The sequence below is a fragment of the Chlorocebus sabaeus genome, chromosome 9 (genome assembly GCF_047675955.1).
Source record: "Chlorocebus sabaeus isolate Y175 chromosome 9, mChlSab1.0.hap1, whole genome shotgun sequence".
NCBI classification, from domain to species: Eukaryota; Metazoa; Chordata; class Mammalia; order Primates; family Cercopithecidae; genus Chlorocebus; species Chlorocebus sabaeus.
The window spans coordinates 52,768,419-52,791,342 of NC_132912.1; the positions used below are offsets into that span (position 1 = coordinate 52,768,419).

The window sequence follows — 22,924 nt, forward strand, 5'->3', positions numbered from 1 at the left end:
TATAGCTAGTTTTGTTTTCATTTTTGTTTTTATTGTTGTTGTTGCTGTTGCTGTTGTTGTTGTTGTTGTTGAGACATGGTTTCACTCTGTTGCCCAGGCTGGAGCGCAGTGGTGCGATCTTGGGTTACTGCAACCTCCACCTCCTGGGTTCAAGACATTCTCGTGCCTCAGCCTCCCAAATACCTGGGACTACAGGTGCGCACCAACACATCCGGTTTTTGTATTTTTTTTTTTTTTTTGGTGGAGACAGGGATTCACCATGTTGGCCAGGCTGGTCTCGAACTCCTGACCTCGAATGATCCGCCTACCTTGGCCTCCCAAAGTCCTGGGATTACAGGCATGATCCCACAGTGCCCAGCCAATTTCTGTTTAAGAGTCAGGGTCTCACTCTGTTGCCCAAGCTAGAGTGCAGTGGTGCACTCATAGCTCACTATAACCTGGAACTTCTAGGCTCAAGTGATCCTCCTGCCTCCCACAGTCTGGTAAGTAGGACTATAGTGTGTGCCACCACACCCAACTAATTTTGTTTTCTGTGGTTTTTTTGTTTTTCTGTTTTGTTTTGTTTGTTTGCTTGTTTGTTTTTGAGAGAAAGGTTCTTGCTATGTTGCAGAGACTGGCCTCAAGCAATCCTCCCACATCTGCCTCCCAGAGCTATGGGATTACAGGCATAAGCCACGGTGCTGGATTGGATTTTAGCAGACAAATTCTGACTTTAAATGGCAAGTTGAGTACATTGTGGGGAGCACAAAACTGCACCAATCAGATCTCTGACTGTGGGGAGTATGACTGGGGGAAGGGAGTGTTTTGGAAATCCACTCTCTATCACCACAATGGGCCACCACATTCACAGAAAGACCATACCCCTCACAGGCTTCTTCCAGCCAGAGGCCAGCAGGGATATGAAGGCAGGCCCATGCCTAGGAAATCTCAGACTCCCCAGATGGCTCAAGGTCTCCCCAGCTGCTTGGATAAACTTTCCTGAAACTGGTCTCCCCTCTGAAATTATTCTTTCCTTTTATTTTCAGAAAACTCCCCATATTGGTGATGGTCATTGAAAGGAGCTGGGCACATTCCTCAGCCCCGGGCTCAAAACAAACAAGCCCAGTACAAACACATCCCATCCTCCCATCCCACCACATATCGCCATATATCTCTCAAACTTCCTGAGCCCAGTACAAACACCACCTGGAAAGTCTCCGATAAGGAGGCAGCCATTCAAAGTTTTACTGAAAGCGCGGGAACCAAAAGAATTCCTTTGTTCCCCTGTAATTTTCGGGCTATAAAAAGCAAACACTCGCATTGTTCGAGGCCCTCTTTATGCTGTGGAATGGAGGGACCAGGTTCGAACTTGTAATAAAGATCCTTGCCGCTTGGCTTTGACTCTGGACTCTGGTGGTCTTCTTTGGGGAACAAACGGTCTGGGTATAACATCTCCTTCTGGCTTTTGCACGGCACCAGATAACCCGCGCCAGTAGCACAGCTGCCCTGGCCTTCGGTGAGGACTGGGGCGATCGCGGTGCACGCTGCTAGGGAGTCCCACCGGGGGAGTTGAGGCGGCGGATTCCGAGAGCGGGGTGGGCTGAATCCGGAGGGAGCCCGTGGAACGCACCGCGCAGACCGCGCCGGCGCCCGCACTCAGCTATTGACTAGTCTTTCTGCCTGCTCACCCCTGAAAGTGGTCCAGGCGGCGGTCTCTCTTTTTCTGCCTTTTTGTTTCTCTCCGGCGAGTTGGCGCGAGGGTGAATTTCCGTTTCCGGCGGTGTCCAAGCGGACCTAAGGAGTTGTAGTTTTGAGCAGGTTCGGTGCGCGGGCTGAGGCAGGCGGCCATGGGGTCCTTGGCTCTGGGGCACTGGGAAGATCGCGAGTCGTGCGTGTGGGAAGGTCCTCCCCCCGTCCTCCGGGTCATCTTTGCTCCCGAGGAGCAGCATATTTAGCATCTGCCAGAAGTGTGCCCGGGGGTCGTTGGGAGAGTGACGGGATGAATCCCTGCAGAGAGCCCGGACTGGGAGGGAAGGTGTCGGGGAGACTTGGTTTCCTGGCGACGTGGCCTCGGCAGGCTACTTAGACCTGAGCGGAATCTGTTGAGCCCAAATTGTGCTTTTCCCACCAAGGAGAGAAGGGAGAGAAACAGTACAAGTTTGGTACTAAAATATAGTAGAGAAGCAACATAACCCCTGAAATCACACAGCTATTCAGTTTCAAAGCGTTCCTAGTGCCCAGCTCTCCTAACTCCCGGCCAGTGTTCCTTGACAATATGGTGATACATAAAGACTTTCCGTTTCCGCTCGTGTGTGTGTCTGTGGGAAGCCTCTGACTCACCTCTGTGCTCCAGTAGCACCCTGTGCAGCCTTGCAGTGTAGCCCTTATTGCATGGCACGGAAGACACTAGTTTGGATTTCCTCAGCCAGTCAGATCATAGCTATATCCATTTACTAGCACAGTGGCTAGCGCATCATAGACAGACACAAATATTTATTAAACGGAATGAATATAAGACCTTTATTGAATGAAATGGCACCCTGCCCCGCTTTTCTTCAATCAAACTGTCAGATTTTATGCAGCCCGATATCCTTAAAAAAACTCACTAATTCAGTGATTACCAATTTATTGGCCACAGCTTCCTAGGTACCTCAGAAATCACTGGGTCTCTGTAAGTCCATGGGATCTCCAGGCATCACCTCAAACCATTCATATCTGGCACATACAGATATTGCTATTTTTCAAATGTATGTAGATGAGCTGTAATTTAGGAGTTTTACAGAGTCAACAGGTACTAAAAGTAATACTGCGATCATATTGGAAGTTCATAAAAACGTTTTAAATATTTTATTAAAATCTAAGTTTCAGTTTAAATTAGGAAACCACTTCATTAGTCCCGTTGATATCTAGGTCTGAGCTGTCAAGTAGCCACATGTGACTATTTAGAGTTAGAATGAAATTAATTAAAAATTCATTTTTTCAGTTTCTCTAAGTACATTTTAAGTAACCACATGTGGCTAAAGGCTAAATAGCTGAAAAGTACAGATATAGAATATTTCCATCCTTGCAGAAATAGTGCTGATGTTGACACTTAAGATGAATAAAAAGTAACTTAACCATGAAATGTAACCTTAGTAGAGGTAACTCATCTAATTTATAGCATAACAGAGAGAAATTAAATTAGGGATGGTTAAGCAGTTTCTACCCTTGTTCAGTGAACAAATACATCATCTCTTCATAAAGAAATAAACGAAATTTAGTATTTTTGCCTGGGTATTGCCTGGATTGTAAAATGCTTCTCCCACCTCCTTACCCCAACCTTCTTCCTTGTAGGTTAGAGTTACTTGTTATTGGTAAGTAGCCACTATGGAGACTAAGGACCAGAAGAAACACAGAAAGAAAAACAGTGGACCAAAGCTGCAAAGAAAAAGAAGCGGCATCTGCAGGATCTCCAGCTAGGAGACAAAGATGCCGGGAAGAGAAATCCCAAAGCTTTTGCAGTTCAGTCTGCTGTGTGGATGGCTCGATCACAGGTATGTTTAGCTACAGTCTGATGGTTCTTCCACTGATTCTTTTTAAATAGTAAGAGCCTCTCACAGGTGACATTTGGATTCACGAGTTTAGTCCCGCTCCAAAGGACCTGCAGATGCATATTGTGTGGCTTTCACTAAAATGTGAGAAGCTTTGCCATAGAAGCTGCCTTGCCTCCAGCATCTGTACACTGGTTGGTGTTTCTTGCCCAAGATACAAGAATTTATAGAATTTGTTTCTTTCTAAACTTTAAACTGTTTCTATGGTGATAAGTGTGCTTTTTCCCTCCGGATATGTTTTACAAAGTTGTAATATAAAATACAAAAATTACAATATGTAATACTAACATAGCTTTATTTAGTGAGTCCTTGTGATATTCTTAGCAGTGTACTTTAAACGTTATTCAACTAAATGCTTCCAGCAGCCTCACCGAAGTAGGAATCATTCTTGCCCTCATTTTATGGACAAGAAAACTGAGGTCAAGAAAACAAGTTACCACCAATCATATAACAAGTAAGTAGGAGAGCCAAATTTAACTCCAGAGCCTCTGCTCTTATCTGTTATGATGCACTATCTCAGTATTTACCTTTTGGTTTTTAAAAAACTATTAAAATCACTCATAAAATAGTCAGATTTAAGGACTATTTAATTTTCAACTCTATACTATTGAAGTCATCTTGTTACATCTTTATTGAACAGCAATTGATTTGGATGGGGGTCAGAAGTTAATAATTGACAAGTTACTTATATTTGTATATTGTCATATTCTCTATAAAATATACTAAAGTACTCATATCTGTAAGTATACTTTAAAAAGTTTACTTATAAGGTTGATACTTTTTACTCTATTTTGAAAGTGAGTTTATTTATTTATTTTTTTTAAATAAATAGGACTCAGGATTTGAAGACAAAAAAGCATCATATTCCAGTGGTTGATCGAACTCCACTAGAGCCCCCACCAATAGTGGCAGTGGTGACAGGGCCTCCAAAGTTGGAAAGAGCACTTTGATACAATGCCTCATTCGGAACTTCACCCTGCAGAAGTTGACCGAGATCAGAGGCCCTGTGATGATCGTGTCAGGTAGGAGATGCTGCTGCAGACACAGAGTTGGCGTGACTGTTGTCATCTGAGGGACATGCGTGTGTTTGTTGTTTTCTTGAGTGGAACATGTTATTTTCATATTATGTTACCTCTCTTATACTTTTACTAAGTTAGTTATAACTTCAGAAAAGGGTAAGTTCCCAGAGATAAGGATGTGATACATATCTTATCCTGACTGCTCTATGGCTTTGCCAAGCATGTTCCTTGGAGGGGCTTAGCAGGCCTGGTCACTGTGAACACATCATGTAACAGATAGACTGTACCTCCTATGTGCCAGGTGCACATGCTTGCCCTTATGAAACCACATGCTGGTGGAAGTGCACGTTTTCTCTTTTCCCTATGAGAATTTGTCTGCTTTGGGAGATGGTGACCTTTCCAAGTTTGAGGGAAGATGAAACAAACTTCCAGTGGTAGAATGGCAATGTACACTCTGAAATCTCTTGTTATTGCAGTAATATAGTTGGATTGAGGCTTTTCTTTATCTTTGGAGCATTTGCATTTTCTTTTCCTTTTTTTGAGACAGTGTCTTACTCTGTGGCACAGGCTGGAATGCAGTGGTGTGATTACAGCTCACTGCAGCCTCAACTTCCCAGGCTCAAGCTATCCTCCTAACTTAGCCTCCTGAGTAATGTATGCCACCATGCCTCACTAATTTTTCTTTTTTTTTCTTTCTTTTTTCTTTTTACGTTTTTGTAGAGATGGGGTTTCCCCATGTGGTCTAGGCTGGTGTTAAAACTGGGCTCAAGGGATCCACCTGTCCTGGTCTCCCAAGGTGCTGGGACTACAGGCGTGAGCCACTGTGCCCAGCCCATATTTTCTTGACCATTTTCTTACTACCTTAATTTAGAAATAATTATCATTATAAGTATTCTGTTGCATTATGTTTGAGGATGTTTTTAGCGATAGGGGGAATACAGGAAATTTTGATAGAGGTGAAGACATTGGCCCGCAGCTGAACAGCAGGATCATGGTTATCATGGAGCCTGTGGAGCCAGAATTTTCCCTGTTTGAGCACTTTTATTCACCTGGGTAGACTTTTGATATTATCTAAATTTAGAACACAGGGAAAAAAACAGGATGGAATTTATTTTATTTTACCAGTTTTTGCCTATAAAAATGAACTTCTGGTACACTCCTGTAAATGTATATGGTGTTTCACTGGATGCAATTAAAAAATGAAAATTAAGAGTTCATGGTTAGAATTTTTTCAGGGTCTTTTTAAAGTAAAATTTTCATCTTTTCACTTATAGGTAAAAAGCACAGACTCACCATTATTGAATGCGGGTGTGACATTAACATGATGGTTGATCTGGCTAAAGCAGCAGATCTGGTAAGTCAGCAGGGGTAGCCTGGGGTGCTGATGGATACTTACAGCGTTGTATAGGTTATTTACCCTGTGATGAAGGGAAGAGAGTTTTATGATTATTAAAGGAATCATGGTCAATATCAGGGATACAGTAGATGTGACTGAATTGATGATGACGATAATAATAGTAATAAATGTTGTTATATTAATAATACAGATGGAATGTGCACAATGAAACGTATTCCAAAATCTAAAAGCAAATGACAGCATGGAGAAAACCTTTAATGAACACAGCTAATAAGAGCTCATTAACATGCATGCATATATACGTACAAATATATCATAGTAAGTACCATTTCTTCTTGGACCCTTTCTGGCACTGTGCTAACTGCTTTCTACAAATTTAGCTTACATAAACCCTTGATACACACTTGAGGTGAGTAGGTATTATCTGTAGTTTACATAAGATGAAATAGAGCCTCCCAGCAGTTAAGTAATTTGTGTAAAGATGGGACCCTTGTTCCTGATGGTTCTAGAACCTTCATCCTTAATGATAACGCTAAAGTAAGTACATGAATTGCCTGAAGAAGTGGTCAGAGTTTATCAATAGAAAATGTAGATAGTACTCAGTGTGTGGAAAATGTACACGCTCTTGCATTTATGGAAATGATAATGTTCACTATTTCTGATATTCTATTAACTGTCTTTTGAATTAGCAAAGATAAAATACAAATTAGCAAAAAAAAAAAAAAAAAAAAAAAAAAGGCCAGACACGGTGGGTCACACCTGTAATCCCAGCACTTTGGGAGACCGAAGTGGGCGGATCACCTGAAGTTAGGAGTTCGAGACCAGCCTGACCAACATGCAGAAATCCCATCTCTACCAAAAATATAAAATTAGCCAGATGAAGTGGTGCATGCCTGTAATCCCAGTTACTTAGGAGGCTGAGGCAGGAGAATCCCTTCAACCTAGGAGGCGGAGGTTGTGGTGAGCCGAGATCGCACCATTGCACTCCAGCCTGGGCAACAAGAGCGAAATTCTGTCTCAAAAAAAAAAAAAAAAAAAAAAAAAAGCAAAAAAATAAGCCATATTGATTAGGAAGTGTGGGGTGACAGATACCTTGGTTTTTTCATTTTTATTTAGTTCTTTCTAGAGCTACAGATTTTATACTTTGGCCCAGGAAGACTCCTAAAATATAAAGGAAAAAGTAATACAGATTTTAAAGTTGTGCCATTTAATGTCAGAAAACTAAATATCATTCAAATTTTGAACATGTAATGCTACTATTAGTAAAAATAAGTGTAATTAATGTAAAGTTGTGTAAAGATTACCAAACCTTGTATACTTGAAAAGATTGAAACAGTTCATAGAAGTCATTTGTTTCTCTTTTATTTAAAATGTAGCAAGTTTCTAATTTTAAAGACATACATGTTAAGAGATGCCTTTACTTTTTTTATTTTTATTATTATGGATACATAATAGTTGTGCATATTTATAGGGGACATGTAGTATATTGATAGAAGCATACAATGTGTGATGATCAAATCAGGGTAATTCAGATATCCATCACTTCAAACATTTATAATTTCTTTGTGTTAGGAACATTTTAATTTCATTCTTTTAGTTATTCTGAATTATATAATAAATTATAGTCACCCTATTGTGCTGTTGGACACTACAATTTATTCTATATAACTGTATTTTTGTACCTGTTAACCTTTCCCTCTTTGTCCCTCCCTCCCTGCTCCCCTTCCCAGCCTCTTAACCATCATTGAGAGAGATGCCTATGTAAATCTTTTTCAGATTTTCAAAAGGAGCACACACATTTGGTAAAGCACTCTAACTAATGCAGGGTACACACAATGCAGTTTTCTCTTTCCTTGCCCTAACCGCTGGTCTCTCAGGGCCCTGCAGAGCAGTATCTTTCTAGATACATATAAACACACATGCCACCCTTTAAAAACACAAATGGTAGCTTATTTTACACACTCTTCTATGCTTTGTTTTTTTCATGTAATATATCTTGGAGGTATATAATCAGTAAGTACTGTAGCTCTGCCTCCTTCTTTTTAATATAATATTCCATTCTATGGATGCACCATAATTTATTTAGCCTGGCTTATGTTGATTGCTCTGCTCTGGGTTGTCAGAGACTCCTGACTACGGCAAAGGCACACACAGTACGTGGATTTGGGTGTGTACGTGCGTGTGTGGATTAGGGGAGTAACATTGGCTTAGATGACAAAGATTGGCAGCTGAGGGACTGTTTGCTCCCTGTTCTTCCTGACCCTACAACCAGCTGCTTGCCCCTTGGCACTCTGTGGCATCAGATGTGGTGTGAGGATTTTCCACCTGTTCTTCGAGCTGGTCCAGTGTTGCTGGAGAGCTCTGCTTGCTGCCTCGGTCTGCAGTGGCTGTTGTGCTTTCCTGCAAGCCCAACTTCATATATTCTGTGGTTTTGGGTTTTGAATGTTTCCTAGTTTAATCAAAGGTGGGCATTTCTGTTTCCATTTTGTGTTATTTTCAGTTATCCATGGAAAGATAAGAACAGAACTATCTTTAATATTAAAACTAGAAGTTTCCAGGAATCAATTCTGAAATTATTTTGCATCTTTGAAGTGTCTTAAATTTTAAAAATTGGTCTTATCTGCTTGTATTTTCTTATAGACTACCATTCATCATAATATTACTGTTTTTTGACTTAATTCTAAACTGGTAGCTGTTTAAAAAAATTTCTAAGCAATTGAGTTATACAAATTAACATACAAGATAGAGGTGTACACTGCATACTTCCCAGCAAAAAACAGGGGTGTGTGTGTGTGTGTGTGTGTGTGTGTGTGTGTGTGTATGTGTGTGAGGAGCTTGAAAGAAGAGGTTGGTTTTCTGTACCTATTTAATATATTTCATTGATTATCACTTTCTTCCCATTCTTTGGGTGTCAGAGACCTGTTATTTGGCTTAAAAATATATTATAGAAAACTTCATTTTTTAAAATTAGGATTTCTTAAGTAAGGACCAGGTTAGACCCAGCCTTTTCTGAGTTACTTCTCACGCATTAGAATTCTTAAAATGCAAGTTTATATCCTAGTGGGCATTGTCTTATGGTTGCCTTTTAGAGCAAGTCAGAGGGTGGTGGTTTCTCTGGGTGATGCCTGTGTAGTCATTTGATTTACTCTGCAGTGGGACTTTTCTGTCGAGGGCCAGATAGTAAATATTTTCGGCTTTGTGGATCGTATCTTTTGCAGCTACTTAGCTCTGCAGTTGTAGTGCCCAGGCAGCCATAGACAATATGTAAATGAATTAATGTGGCTGTGTTCCAATAAAACTTTAGTTACAAACACAGGTGATGGGTGGATTTGGCCCGTGGGCCAGTTGCCAACCCCTAGTGTAGGTGGTCTGTTTTGGTAGTTTCTTTGAGAAATGATGTGTTCTGCTTGTAGATACCGATGCTTATAGATGCCAGCTTTGGGTTTGAAATGGAAACCTTTGAGTTTCTAAACATCTGTCAAGTACATGGCTTTCCTAAAATTATGGGAGTTCTCACCCACCTCAACTCCTTCAAGTATAATAAGAAACGAAGACAAAGAAGCGATTAAAACACAGGTTCTGGACAGAAGTTTACCGGGTAGGAAGAGAAATAATTGTTAGACAGCAGCAGTATAATCCTTTTAAAACAGACTGAAGAGGCCAGGCACAGTGGCTCATGCCTGTAATCCCAGCACTTTGGGAGGCAGACTCGGGCGGATCACTTGAGGCCAGGAGTTTCGAGCTCAGGGCAATATGGCCAAACCCCGTCTCTACTAAAAATGCAAAAATTAGTTGGGTGTGGTGGTGCACGCCTGTAATTCCAGCTTCTTGGGAGGCTGAGACATGAGAATTGCTTGAAGCTTGGAGGCAGAGGGTGCAGTGAGCTGAGATTGTGCCACTGCACTCCAGCCTGGGTGACACAGTGAGACTCCGTCTCAAACAAACAAACAAAAAGACTGAGGAGATGTTGCTAAACATCTCTAGAATTTGCTTCCTGAATCCCCATTGTGTATGTGTTCACAGTCTCTGGAAGGTTTCCCTCAAGAGAGCGCTTATTCTGGGCCTCTTGGTGTATCTCATTTGTCTCTGTACCTGCTGCACCAGGCAGTGTCTGGGTGTTTGGGGGTGGGGACTTAATAGAGTACATCAGAAGTTTCTCCCAGTTACAGGACCAGGCACTGCCCCTTCCTTTCCATACTGCTCTGGTCCATGGGCCACAGAACCGTTTCTGTGCTCAGAGGCCTCACCTCCCTCTCCTCACCATACTTAGATGGATGCCCCTGCTCAGGTGCAGAGCAGTCTGCCTCTGTGGGGTTCTAATAAGTCCTGAAAGAAGCCAGCAAGGCTCTGGAAGCCTGAGGACAGTGGATTTGCTGGAAGTCTTTCTTAGGATTGCTTCTTTTTTAGAGCTTTTATTTTGTTGCAGTAGTGATGAGAATTTAATTGAAATTTAATTTTTAATTTTCCTTTAATGTTTAGGGTAACAAACTGTTCTACCTTTCTGGAATGGTGCATGGAGAATATCAAAACCAAGAAATGCACAATCTGGGCCATTTTATTACAGTTATGAAGTTTAGGCCTTTCACATGGCAAACTTCTCACCCTTATGTCCTGGCAGACAGGTAAAAAGTGATTGTAAACTTTTTCTTTCTGGGCCATATATTTCAAAGCTAAAAAGGCTAGAAAAAGAACAGTGATAGGATTATTTTGTGCCTATTTGAATAGTCGGAGGTAGAAGTGTAGTTGATGGAAAATGTCTACTTATATCATTGCTCAAAGATGCTGTGCCTTTAGGAGTAAATTAACTATGAGAAGTTTAGGACAATGGGAGGACTTGGAAGCATTTAAGGCTACAGGATGTGGCCCCATCCTACGTTCATCCTCAGTTTTCAGTGATGCTGCCTTCGTGCCCGGGTGCTTGAGTCCTCGTGTGCGCCTTCAGTTTCCTTCCTTTGTGCTCTTCTTTGTGCTGTGGTTTTCTCAGCCTGGAATACCCTTTCTCCACCTGCCAGAATCCAAGCCACAGCACAAATACCAGAGCACAGGCTCACCCTCTTCCAGAAAGGGGTTTTCTGAATGTGTTCTTCACTCCTCCCTGACCCCAGGTAGATGTCATCTCCCTGTCTGGTGTCTTCCGGAATGAATGTCACTTTCAGTCTAGAGACACAATTGTGTTCCTGCCCCTTTTCCGCTGCTGGATGGTGAATGGCGCTTCCTTATTTCTGCATTTTCTAGTTTTCTAAACGGCGTGCTTAGTGGACAAGAGTGTGATGAGTCACTGACACATGAAAGGAGGTAGAGGAACTTTTGGCATTGATTTCTGCTGTATGGTCGTGTTTATTTTTCTAGGATGGAAGATTTGACAAACCCAGAGGATATCCGAACAAACATGAAATGTGACCGGCAGGTGTCACTTTATGGTTATTTAAGAGGAGCACACTTGAAAAATAAAAGCCAAATTCACATGGCAGGTATTCTCTTGTTGTAGAACATACTAGAATTACACATAGGATTCTTGGGATGGCTTCATTTCTCAGGAAAACTGAAAAATGACCATATAAGGGAAGATGGCCTTGCTGGAGGTTTTAAAAGTAAGCCAGCTGTGTGTAGGCCTGCAAAGGTGTTACCGAATCCCCTCTTCTCTGACCTCTTGTCTTGTAGCTAGAGGGACACTATTCCCGTGTGACATGATGCCCTTCTTTAGGGTCATGGGTTAAGCCCTTGGACTGTGGATCGTTGTTAACCCCCCAGTCAACAGTAGATACTGACTTCCTGTCAGCTGAAGCTTGCTTTTTGGGTCCTGTCTTCCAGGAATAGAAGATTTTGCCATGCATGACATCAGTTTCCTCCCAGACCCTTGCACTCTTCCTGAACAATGAAAGAAGCGCTGTTTAAATGAGAAGGAGAAGCTGGTTTATGCGCCTCTTTCTGGAGTTGGGCGAGTGCTGTATGACAAAGACGCTGTCTATGTTGACCTTGGTGGCAGCCACAGTTTTCAGGCATCGGTGAGACGGGGGTCATTGCTCTGAACTCTCATTATTCTTTCCGAGTCTATTTTTTAATCAAAAAAAGTAATGTACTCAGCTTTTATTTATTGAAGATTTTTCTCTTGTACTTATAATAAAGGCCCAAATGCATATTGTAAATATGTAGAATAAAAAGAATACCTTTTTTTCATTATACCAAGCAGAAGCGTCCTGTCCTCCATTCCTCCATGCCTCCTTGATCCGTGGCCCCGGCGCGGACCCTGCTGCCCTTGTGGCACCTGCACGGCTTATCTCCGTTTCTACAAAACCAGTGTGCTCGCCAGCTCTCGTTGGTCTTTTTCTTTTTCTCATTCACAGTGGTCTCCTCGTTCTTTATTTTAAAGCGGATTTCCAATATTTATTTCTTAGTTCTCAAGTGGAATTTTATTGGGTTAAAATCAGGGCTATTTAAAAATGTTAGAAAAGCTAGCGTTGTTGTAGCACTGGAACTGAGGTTTTTCTAGCTAGGTGTTTAGGTTATCAGGTTATATACTCACTGAGCTTTGGCAAAGTTTAATGGAGATGGGGATCCATTTCAAACTTTGTTGTAAGGATTTTCTTCTCTGGTTTTTGAGGCCTTAGGAAAGGTTCTCAGGAAATATGTCTAAGATAATTTTGAAAACTGAGTGAAACCAGTGTCTCTCCAGGATCTCTGTGCTTTCCTCATGTGCCCTTTCTTGGTGGTCTTTACAGGATGAGGTGGGGCCCACCCATGAGCTGGTCCAGAGTCTCTTCTCCACCCACTCCACCATTGATGCCAAGATGACTTCAAGTCGGGTGATGCTGTTTTCTGATTCCAAGCCACTTGGGTCAGAGGCTATAGATAATCAAGGGGAAGTCTGCTTTTTTTCCATTTTTAATGAAAAGATATACTACAGAAGATCATATCACCTGTAATTCTGCCATTATAACACATTTTGGTGGGATTCATTCTATGTTGTTTTGTTTTTCTTTGTGTATGCATGTGTCTCTGAGGGCTCTTCACTTACCTGACATTACGAGGGAGTCTTTTCTAGAAATAAAATACAGGATGCATTTTTCAACAGACCCAAATATTCCTTAAATACCACGCCATCTTCCATAGGTTGCTTTTTTGTTTTTTAAGAGACCTGAGGCCACTTGGCTTTCTTTTGGTGGCCAAAACACTAGAGGAGAGTCAGGGAGTTTGTGGCTGTCCAGAGGCTGCATGCCTTGTCTCTGAAAGTTTCATTTAGATTATGTTGTATTATCTCCCATGGGTAAGTTTCCACTGATGTATGGCTTATGTGAATTATTTTTTAGCCTGGGTTAAGAATTTGTATACCTTTATGCTTAGTGGATGTTTGCAAAACATTGGTTTTGTTGTATTGATTTATGATTCCCAGTAAAATTTATCTGATAATTTTGAGATAATCTAGTATGTAATTTGTTACAATGTGCATAAACTACCTACCGCAGTGCCTAAGATAACGAGTGTTATTAGCTATTTTCATTTTTGCATATCCTTCTAGTTATCCTTGTATACAAGAATATTCTCTTCTAATATAGTTACAGGTAAAATACATAATTTTATTTCTATATTCTGAGCATTTTTTTTTCCTATACAGTCTTTATGTAGTCATGATTTTGTTGTTACTGGTGTTTTTTTGTTATTGTGGTTTCTTTGTTTTTGTTTTTATTTTGAGATAAGGTCTCACTTTGTCTCCCAGGCTGGAGTGCAGTGGCATGATCTTGGCCCACTGCAGCCTTGAACTCCCAGGCCCAAGTGATCCTCCTGCTTCAGCCCCACAAGTACCTGGGATTGCAAGAGTACACCACCACTCCAAGCTAACTTTTTTTGTTTTGTTCTAGGGACGAGTTCTCATTATGTTGCCTAGGCTGGTCTCGAACTCCTAGGCTCAAGCAATCCTCCTGCCTTGGCCTCCCACAATCCTGGGATTACAGATGTGAGCCACTATGCCTGGCCTATTATTCCTGTATTCTAACTTATCCATCTCTTATGGTATAATTTTTAGTTTTTTCTAATTTATGTTTTCATATTTTCATCTATTGTGCTTCGCATAGTTTTCTTTCATCCGGTGATTTTAGCCTCCTTATGATCTCTATCAGTTATGGCACTGGTGACTTAAACTGGATGTTCTTCCTCTGTCATTCCTCCTACATTTGTTAGCTGGAATTTTTAGCAAAGAGCTTTCAGTTCTTCCCTTTATTTTGGTATCACTGCTGACTAATGCACTTGCGTTTTATTCCATGGGTTATTTTCCATCACTGTCATTGTTCTTTCTGATGCCTATGGTGTCCCAGATTCGGCCACGGGAGCCTTCAGCCTGTCTCCTGTGCCCTTTCAACTGTCTCTGTTAGTCTTTGAGCATTTCTTCCTTTCTGACAGAACAAGAGGATCCAGGCTCATGTTGCCCTCTTTCTACCTTGGGCCTGGACTCAGCCATTTCTCTTAAGGATCATGTGTTTTTAGCTTAGAAATTAATCAGCTTTCCAAAAGATCTACAAAACACTAACTTCCCTGTTCAGCAATTTTTTTCTAAAATTAGATTTTTTTTAAAGGATTATTCCTTTATTCTCTCTGTAAGTTCTTTTGAAGTGTGGTGTTAGGGAACCATGCCTGAGTTTGCTTATTAACTCTTCCAGTGTTATCAGATCATTTTTTCACTATGCTATGTCATCTTAAACATCTTAAACAATTCCTTGACGTTTTCTGTTTCTTTGTATTTTCATTGACTATATTGCCATTTGTAGATGAGCTGATCAATGTACAAATTGAATTATTTTGCGTTTCCTTGGTAATATAGGCTGTTGATGCCAAAGGAGGAAAAACAAATGGACTTGAAAACTGGTTGAATGTGTCGGAAAGCCATTTTGGGAGATGATTCTGTGCTAACATGCTCTCTCCTTTCTTGGTCTCTTATTTTTTTTTTCTTACCCAGATATATATATACAGGTTGATTTTGTCTTTCTAGAAGATCCAAGATCTTGGGTTTAGAGATATGTTCTCTTAATGTTAATTGGTATTAGAATACTCTTTTCTGTATTTTATTTCAACACATTTTAAGAATAGAAATGATTGTATTTTCTTTTAACTTGTGAAGTAGAGCATGGCATACAAATGTTGTATTCTCAGTATTTCAAAAACTTTCCTTCTTACTGTACAAGTTGTATTCAGCATATAAAGTCCATCCAGCTTTGTTGTAGATGCAATGTGATTATTACATGTTGATAAGGTATGAATTGGAGGTGGGATCCAAAATTATTGTACTTATTGTAATTTTTAAGCTAATTGTAGGTTTGGTGGTGAATATTTTGCTTCTGCAAAATGCAAACAGCATTTCATCAGAAGTTGTCTTATGGTCTTTCAGACATTTTGTTTTATATCTTCGGTGCTTTTTGCCCATGAAGTATCTCTTTTGTGTGTTTGTGTGTGTGTATTGATCTGCCTCGAAATTTCACAGCGCTCATTGTCACGAATCAGCAGAATCAGGCCTAGGCAGAGAGCTGAGCAGTACTCTCAGTATGTCTCTGTGTCCTGGTTGCCACATTATCTCTATTGTTTATTAATAAATTGGAGAACTCTCTGACCTGTAACAAAGGTTGAATAGATCAGAGACAATTGGAAGAGGAATCCTCTACTCTATTGTCACCTCTTCTTTTTCTATTCACACATGTCAGATAGAGACATGCGTGTGGTAAATTATTTTGTCAGAATGAAAGCCTGGCCGAAAGAAAATGCTTTCTTCCTACCGTACTTAATGTCAATCTCTTGTTCATTTCTTGGTAATATATTTGGTTACTTATGTTTTCATTGCTTTTAGTGTCAGAGATGGCTTTGAATTCCCAGTTCTGTGTGTTCCTGTCTAGCTCCCGAACCCAGCTGGAGAGGTGTGTCAGTCCCAACTGGTGAAATACTGAGAGGAAGCTACACAAAAGGCAGCAAGGTGTTAATAAGTGCACCTCTGACATTTCAGCCACCTCTGACTTTTCCATGGAATGAATAAGTAGTAGTCTCTGTCAGAACTACATTTTAAAGGAAAAAAAGAAACTTGAAGTCGTAAACTGTTTATTAATTTATGCTGTTATTTTTGTGTTTACTCAACTCATTTATATTGACTTGTAAATTAGCAATTTATGAACTACTATTTAGCAATTCATTGCCTACATGTCAGCAAACAAATTTTGTTCTTAATAAAGAATCTAGTGACTGGGCACAATGGTTCATACCTGTAATCTCAGCACATTGGGAGGGCAAGGCAGGAGTTCATTCCTTGAGGCCAGGAGTTCAAGACCAGCCTGGGCAACATAGCAAGATTTCATCTCTACAAAAAAAACAAAACATTGGCTGGGCATGGTGCCTCATTCTTGTAGTTCAGGCCACTCAGGAGCCTCAGGTAGGAGGATCATGTGAACCCAGGAGTCTGAGGCTGCAGTGAGCTACGATCCTAACACTGCTCTCCAGCCTGAGTGACAACCAAGACACCATCTCTTCAAAAAAGGAATCTAGGGGCATCAGTGTGTGCACACAGCATGGCTTGTGAATGCGGAAGTGCATGTGTGCATAGTTGTGCTCAAGAATGTGTTGATGATTATACCTTCTCAGAATGAAGGTAACTTTTTTTTTTTTTTTTTTTTTTGAGAGGGAATCTCACTCTGTCGTCCAGGCTAGAGTGTAGTGGCACAATCTTGGCTCACTGCAACCTCCGCCTCCCGGATTCAAGCAATTCTCCTGCCTCAGCCTCCCAAGTAGCTGGGATTACAGACGCCCACTACCACGCCCGGCTAATTTTTGTGTTTTTTTTTCAGTAGAGACGAGGTTTCACTATGTAGGTGAAGCTGGTCTCGAACTCCTGACCTCAAATGATCTGCCCACCTCGGCCCCCCAAAGTGGTGGGATTACAGGCATGAGCCACTGCGCCCAGCCTGTTTATTCTCTAAGAGGGAAAATGAGGGGATTAATGGACTGTGGTTCTGGACAAGGTGGAAAACTCTTAAAGTGGAAGTACTGGGGTAAGTGCTGTGACAGGCTAGGATGGTGCAGTCAGTCCCTTCACCCAGAAATCAGTAGAATGTTAGCAGTTCAGACTCAAACCTTGTGAAAAACAGGTGGTGGAAAGGAAGTCCCTCGCAGCAACTGGCGCCATAATCAAGACAGAATGTTTGCAGAATAAATGGAGTTACCTGCTTTCAGCCCCAGGTGGTAGCTATTGTCTGCCCTGACGATAGGTGATATTAATTTGTGATCCTGTTGTCTTAAAATGGGGTCACACATCTCCAGTAGAAATAAGTCCACAGTGAAGTTGTCCCCTCATCCCCAAAGAGATAAACATATATGAATGAACTGAAGTGATAAGATAACAAGTACTGCTGCCTGGGATCATGAGAGACCTGAAATGAACTGATAGGAAGTGAAAGGTGGCTGAGATAATGAGAATAGACCCATCTGCAGAGGATCATAAAAGCAGCAAAGACAAGGTCTCATCTAAGATGCCTTCAGAAGCTTTGTCCATGAGAACTCTAAGGACTTCTCCAGACCTGGTGGCTGCTGCTGTGATCTCTGCCCAAAAGGAGCCTCTGACCAGCATCCAAAGGGCTTCTGGACCCACTGGACTCTTCTGGAGGTACACTGGTCTCCCGAGCCATGGCTGTGGCTTTTTACTCCCTTTATCACTGCCTGTGTGTAGAATGATAATTGCATAATCAATAGTGTGAAGACCTCTTGATAAATGGTAAATCTGAACATCTGTATTTGGCTGACGTGTCATTGTGAAACCTCACAGCTTCAGTCAGTGTCAGCACAGCTAGGGAGTTTGTACTTAATGCACATATCACTGGGCATAGTCTAGAGGCACCTAATAACTCAGGTACCTTAACAGTCACTAATGAATGTATCTCCAAGGAACAGTCCAACAACACATGACTGACCTGACTCAAGGTAACTATATGTCCAATCCAGGGTCATAGTGAGTGGGCATCTGCCAACCAGGGGTCATTCCCCCTGCCTGCCATTGAGCAGTTCAGAAGTGACTGGTGTAAGCAGACATAAGGGAGCTTGCTCAATTCACTATTTGCCTCTTTGGAGGGGATCATACCCAGGACCTAGGTCATTGTGCCTTATCGGAGTCTTACACATTTCACTTGCAAATTATATTTGAAAATTAAATGACCATGTTGCAAGTCATTCACAAGACATTTTTTAAAATTGCATTCCAGAACCCATATTAACATCCAGTGACCTGTAGAAAGCAGTAGAGAAATATATTAGGCAAAAAGTTCTGGCAAAGACCAGTCTGATACTGGCCTGATTATCCAACCTCAGGAATTGGCCACATCAACTCAAAGAGCGAAGAAAAATAAAAAATACCAGATTTATTACTCAAGACATTAGGAACTGTCCATTTAGATAGACGATTTTAGCTAATAAAATATTACAATGTCATCCTGAAGAATATGTCCCTCTTCCAGAGAACCCAGGAGGTTATCATGACCCCTGGAAAGCCTGACCAGCAGTAACAGTGCAAGTGGCATAGGTGCATGAGTGCAGAAATACAATCTCTACTGAAAGTAAGTTTCATACTAGGCAAGAATTACAGGATATACATAGAACTTTTGCTCACAAAGTCAAATCAGATGTACAAATTCAATATGGTTTAGGAGTTAATGGTGGTTAAATTCATCATGCTTATGAGAAGTGAAGTAGGACAAATGACTGTAATAGCAAATAACTCCAGGATTAATGATGAATTAATTGCTAGAGCAGAAAATATCCAAAACCTTCCTGACTTATGGTGGGGATGGGTAAAGAAGTTGGATGAGACGATACCCAAACATGATTCCCAGGTTTACCTAAGCAATGGAAGACTGTAAAAGATGCCATTAAGGTATCTCAAGAACATGGAAGATTATTACTTGCTTCTCATGGGAAAGGACTTTATAGGGCACCTGAAAAAATTCCCATGCAAAATCACTTTTACAAAATGTCAAGTTATGATGTCCAAGATGAAACCAATAAGTCACAACATTCACATAATACACTGTGCAGCCCTGATCTCCTGACTGCCATAAAATGTTTCTTACCTCTAAACCAAAGGTTCATTTTATAATTTAATTTTTCTCATTTTTTCTGTTTTCTTAGCTTAGGAAAAGATCATTACAAACTTTTTGTATGTTTTTCATATATGCTTGCAAAGAATTGTAAAACTTTGTTGTGATTATTTTTCCTTTAAGCTGAAACTTCCCTAATCTTTCTTTAGAGATTGTGGCATAGCATGCTAGTTTCCTTTCCATATGCATTTGTTTTCTGTAATGAATACAGAAATACAGGCACTATTTTGTAACTTTAAACAGACATTATCTCAAGTCTACAAGAATTATCCAAAATGGTATCTAATGACATTTCTAGGTCTTCAGACACTTAACACAGATTGTAGCCTCTAGGTCTTGAAGATTTTACTAGATATTGGTTACTGAAACTGAGCTTTCTTGAATTATTTTTCCTTCCACTGTGGTTTCCTGCATTTCAACATATCACCGAGTTTTGTCCTCAAACATTACTTAAATATTTTCCACAGAATTAAATTAAATATGAATCATCCCTCCTTCTCTGATTTTTGAAACGACCCTTGTTTCCATTAATAATGATTCTTCTGGTCCGTTTTGTAGTTATATGTTAGAGTTTGTAAATATTCACACATTTTGCAATTGCATATAATTTTCTTATTTTTTCCTCTTCCTCTAAAGTTGCTGTTATTTCTTTTAACTTTTTGTGGGAAAAATTAAATACATCTTTCACTTTGTTGATATGCTTATTTATAATTCAACTCCTTGATTTTTGCTCAAATTGCTTTTCAAATTACCCACTTTTAGGGAAGGTATTTTTTGGGTTTTGTTTAGTGTGACAGGCTTTTTTTAATTAGTTGTATCAAGAAGTGTAGACTTTTCTATACATAATATTCTTTTTCCCACAGTAGTTTTGTTTTGTTTTGCTTTTTTGAGATGGAGTCTCGCTCTGTTCCCCAGGCTGGAGTGCAGTGGCGCATCTCAGCTCACTGCAAGCTCAACCTCCTGGGTTCACACCATTCTCCTGCCTCAGCCTCCCAAGTAGCTGGGACTACAGGCGCCCACCACCACGCCTGGCTAATTTTTTTGTATTTTTAGTAGAGATAGGGTTTCACCATGTTAGCCAGGATATTCTCAATCTCCTGATCTCGTGATCCGCCGGCCTCGGCCTCCCAAAGTGCTGGGATTACAGGCGTGAGCCACCACACCCGGCCTATATTCAACTTTTGATCAGAGAGTTCCATTTTAATGTGACACTGAGAGTAAAAAACTATCTTTTCTTCCTTACCCATTTCTCTTCCTACATTCTCTGCCAGGAGGAAGGCACCGCTACATACCCAGTCTTCGCCAGCAGAGCCTAAGCAGATCTGTTTTTCCTCTGCTTCCCCTCTTCTTTCACATCTCATGACCAAGCACTTCCTATTCTCTCCCCCAAATGATCACAGGTTTTTTCCTCCACTTTTGTCACTGCCACTGCTCTTAGCATTACTTTGCCTTTAGATAGTCTCTTAATTGCTCTGGTAGCTTCCTTCAGTTCTTCCTTATTATACCTTATTATACAGACTGCTACACACACATCTGACAGAGACTTTTCACCTTTTTATGGTTCAATGACTGAAATTCCCAGAATAAAATTAAAACCACCCCAGCATCAAATTTGAGGTCAAATAGAGGTGGGTTTGTATCCCAGGTTCATATACTGTCCAGCAGTGTGGTCTCAGAAAACGGAACTCCTTAAGCCTTTGTGTATCTGCCTGCACTCATTGAGCATTGGGACTATTTCACACATACCGTCCCTGGCATGTAGAAGGGACTTAATGTTGAAAGAAGGAGAGGCATTTTAAAATCCACATCAAAAAGATGGTTTTTTTGTTCAGGAGTGGTGGCTCACACCTGTAATCCCAGCACTTTGGGAGGCCAAGGCAGGTGGATCACGTGAGGTCAGGAGTTCCAGATCAGCCTGACCAACACGGTGAAACCCCATCTCTACTAAAAATACAACCATTAGCTGAACATGGTGGTGGGCTTCTGCAATCCCAGCTACTTGAGAGGCTTAGGCACTTGAATGAGAATCACTTGAACCCAGGAGGTGGAAATTGCAGTGAGCCAGGATGTGTCACTGCCTGGGCAACAGAGTGAGACTCTGTCTCCGAAAAAAAAAAAAAAAAAAGTTGTTTTAAAAATACATTAATCAGGCTGGGTGTGGTGGCTCATGCGTGTAGTCCTAGCACTTTGGGAGTCTGAGGTGGGTGGATCTCCTCAGGTTGGGAGTTCGAGACCAGCCTGACAAACATGGAGAAACCCCATCTCTACTAAAAATACAAAATTAGCCGGGCATGGTGGTGCATGCCTATCATCCCAGTTACTTGGGAGGCTGAGACAGGAGAATCACTTGAGCCTGGGTGGTGGAGGTTGCGGTAATCCAAGATTGCACCATTGCACTCCAGCCTGGGCAACAAGAGTGAAACTCCATCTCAAAAAAAAAAATGTGTTCAGCAAGGTTGAAGTGTGTCCGGAATTGGTGGGTTCTTGGTCTCACTGACTTCAAGAATGAAGCTGCAGACCTTTGCGGTGAATGTTACAGCTCATAAAGGCAGCATGGACCCAAAGAGTGAGCAGCAGCAAGATTTATTGCAAAGAGCAAAAGAACTAAGCTTCCACAGTGTTGAAGGGGACCCAAACCCACAAGGGTGGCCACTGGCTGGCTGGGGCAGCCTGCCTTTATTCCTTTATCTGGCCCACCCACATCCTGCTGATTGGCCCATTTTACAGAGAGCTGATTGGTCCATTTTACAGAGAGCTGATTGGTGCATTTTACAGAGAGCTGATTGAACCATTTTGACAGGGTGCTGACTGCTGCATTTACAATCCCTGAGCTAGACACAGAGTGCTGATTGGTGCATTTACAATCCTCTAGCTGGACATAAAAGTTCTCCAAGTCCCCACTAGGTTAGCTAGATACAGAGTACCGATTGGTGTATTTACAAACCCTGAGCTAGACACAGAGTACTGATTGGTGTATTTACAAACCCTGAGCTAGACACAGAGTGCTGATTGGTGCATTTACAATCCCTTGGCTAGACATAAAGGTTCTCCAAGTCCCCACTAGACTCAGGAGCCCAGCTGGCTTCACCTAGTGGATCCCGCATAGGGGCTGCAGGCGGACCTGCCCACTGGTGCCGCGCAGTGCGCCCACACTCCTCAGCTCTTGGGCAGTCGTCAGGGAGGCTTGGGCTGAGCAGGAGCCCAGTGGGGGGTGGGGAGAAAGGGGGAGGCTTGGGCATGGCGGGCTGCAGGTCCCGAGCCCTGCCCCGCGGGGAGGCAGCTGAGTCCTGGCAAGCCGACACCACTGGGGTACCCGGTGCACCCTCTGCAGCTGCTGGCCCAGGTGCTAAGCCCCTCACTGCCCAGGGCCGGCGGTGCCAGCCAGCCACTCTTGGGTGCAGGGCCTGCCAAGCCCACACCGACCTGAAACTTGTGCTGGCCTGAGAGCAGCATGCGTAGCCTTGGCCAGCCCAGAGGGGGGCTCCCACTATGACGTGGTGGGCTGAAGGGCTCCTCACACACTGCCAGAGTGGATGCCGTGGACGAGGAGGTGCCAAGAGCGAGGGCTGCTAGCACGCTGTCACCTCTCAGAAGCATAAAAGGTTATTAGCCAGAATCATTTTTCAATTGTATTTCTGTACATTTGCAAGACACAATCTGAAAATGAAATTAGAGAAACAATTTCACTGGGCAACAAGAGCAAAACTTCATCTCAAAAGATAATGATAATAATAATCTACAGTGCCACTTCCCTTCCAAGCTTGACTTCTACCTTTACTTTCTAATATGGTTTTGCTATGTCCCCACCCAAATCTCATCATGAATTGTAATCCCCATAATCCTTATGTGTCAAGGGAGGGGTCTGGG

The 22,924-nt window shown here is 41.7% G+C and overlaps 2 long non-coding RNA genes across 4 annotated transcripts; both read left to right on the top strand.

The window, feature by feature from the left end:
• The first annotated feature begins 437 nt into the window (after positions 1 to 437).
• On the top strand, positions 438 to 10,560 carry LOC103215868 (uncharacterized). 2 transcript variants are annotated; one of them, XR_012093973.1, is made up of 7 exons: positions 438 to 1,797; positions 3,313 to 3,512; positions 3,932 to 4,023; positions 4,402 to 4,591; positions 5,863 to 5,942; positions 6,136 to 6,263; positions 10,425 to 10,560. It is a non-coding gene; the product is annotated as an uncharacterized lncRNA (long non-coding RNA). The 2 variants fall into 2 exon arrangements; XR_012093974.1 differs by having other exon boundaries at positions 1,789 to 1,946.
• Positions 10,561 to 11,296: 736 nt separating this feature from the next.
• On the top strand, positions 11,297 to 19,291 carry LOC140712391 (uncharacterized). Of its 2 annotated transcripts, XR_012093972.1 has the most exons (3): positions 11,297 to 11,416; positions 11,757 to 11,950; positions 12,665 to 19,291. It is a non-coding gene; the product is annotated as an uncharacterized lncRNA (long non-coding RNA). The 2 variants fall into 2 exon arrangements; XR_012093971.1 differs by having other exon boundaries at positions 11,757 to 19,291.
• Positions 19,292 to 22,924: the final 3,633 nt, after the last annotated feature.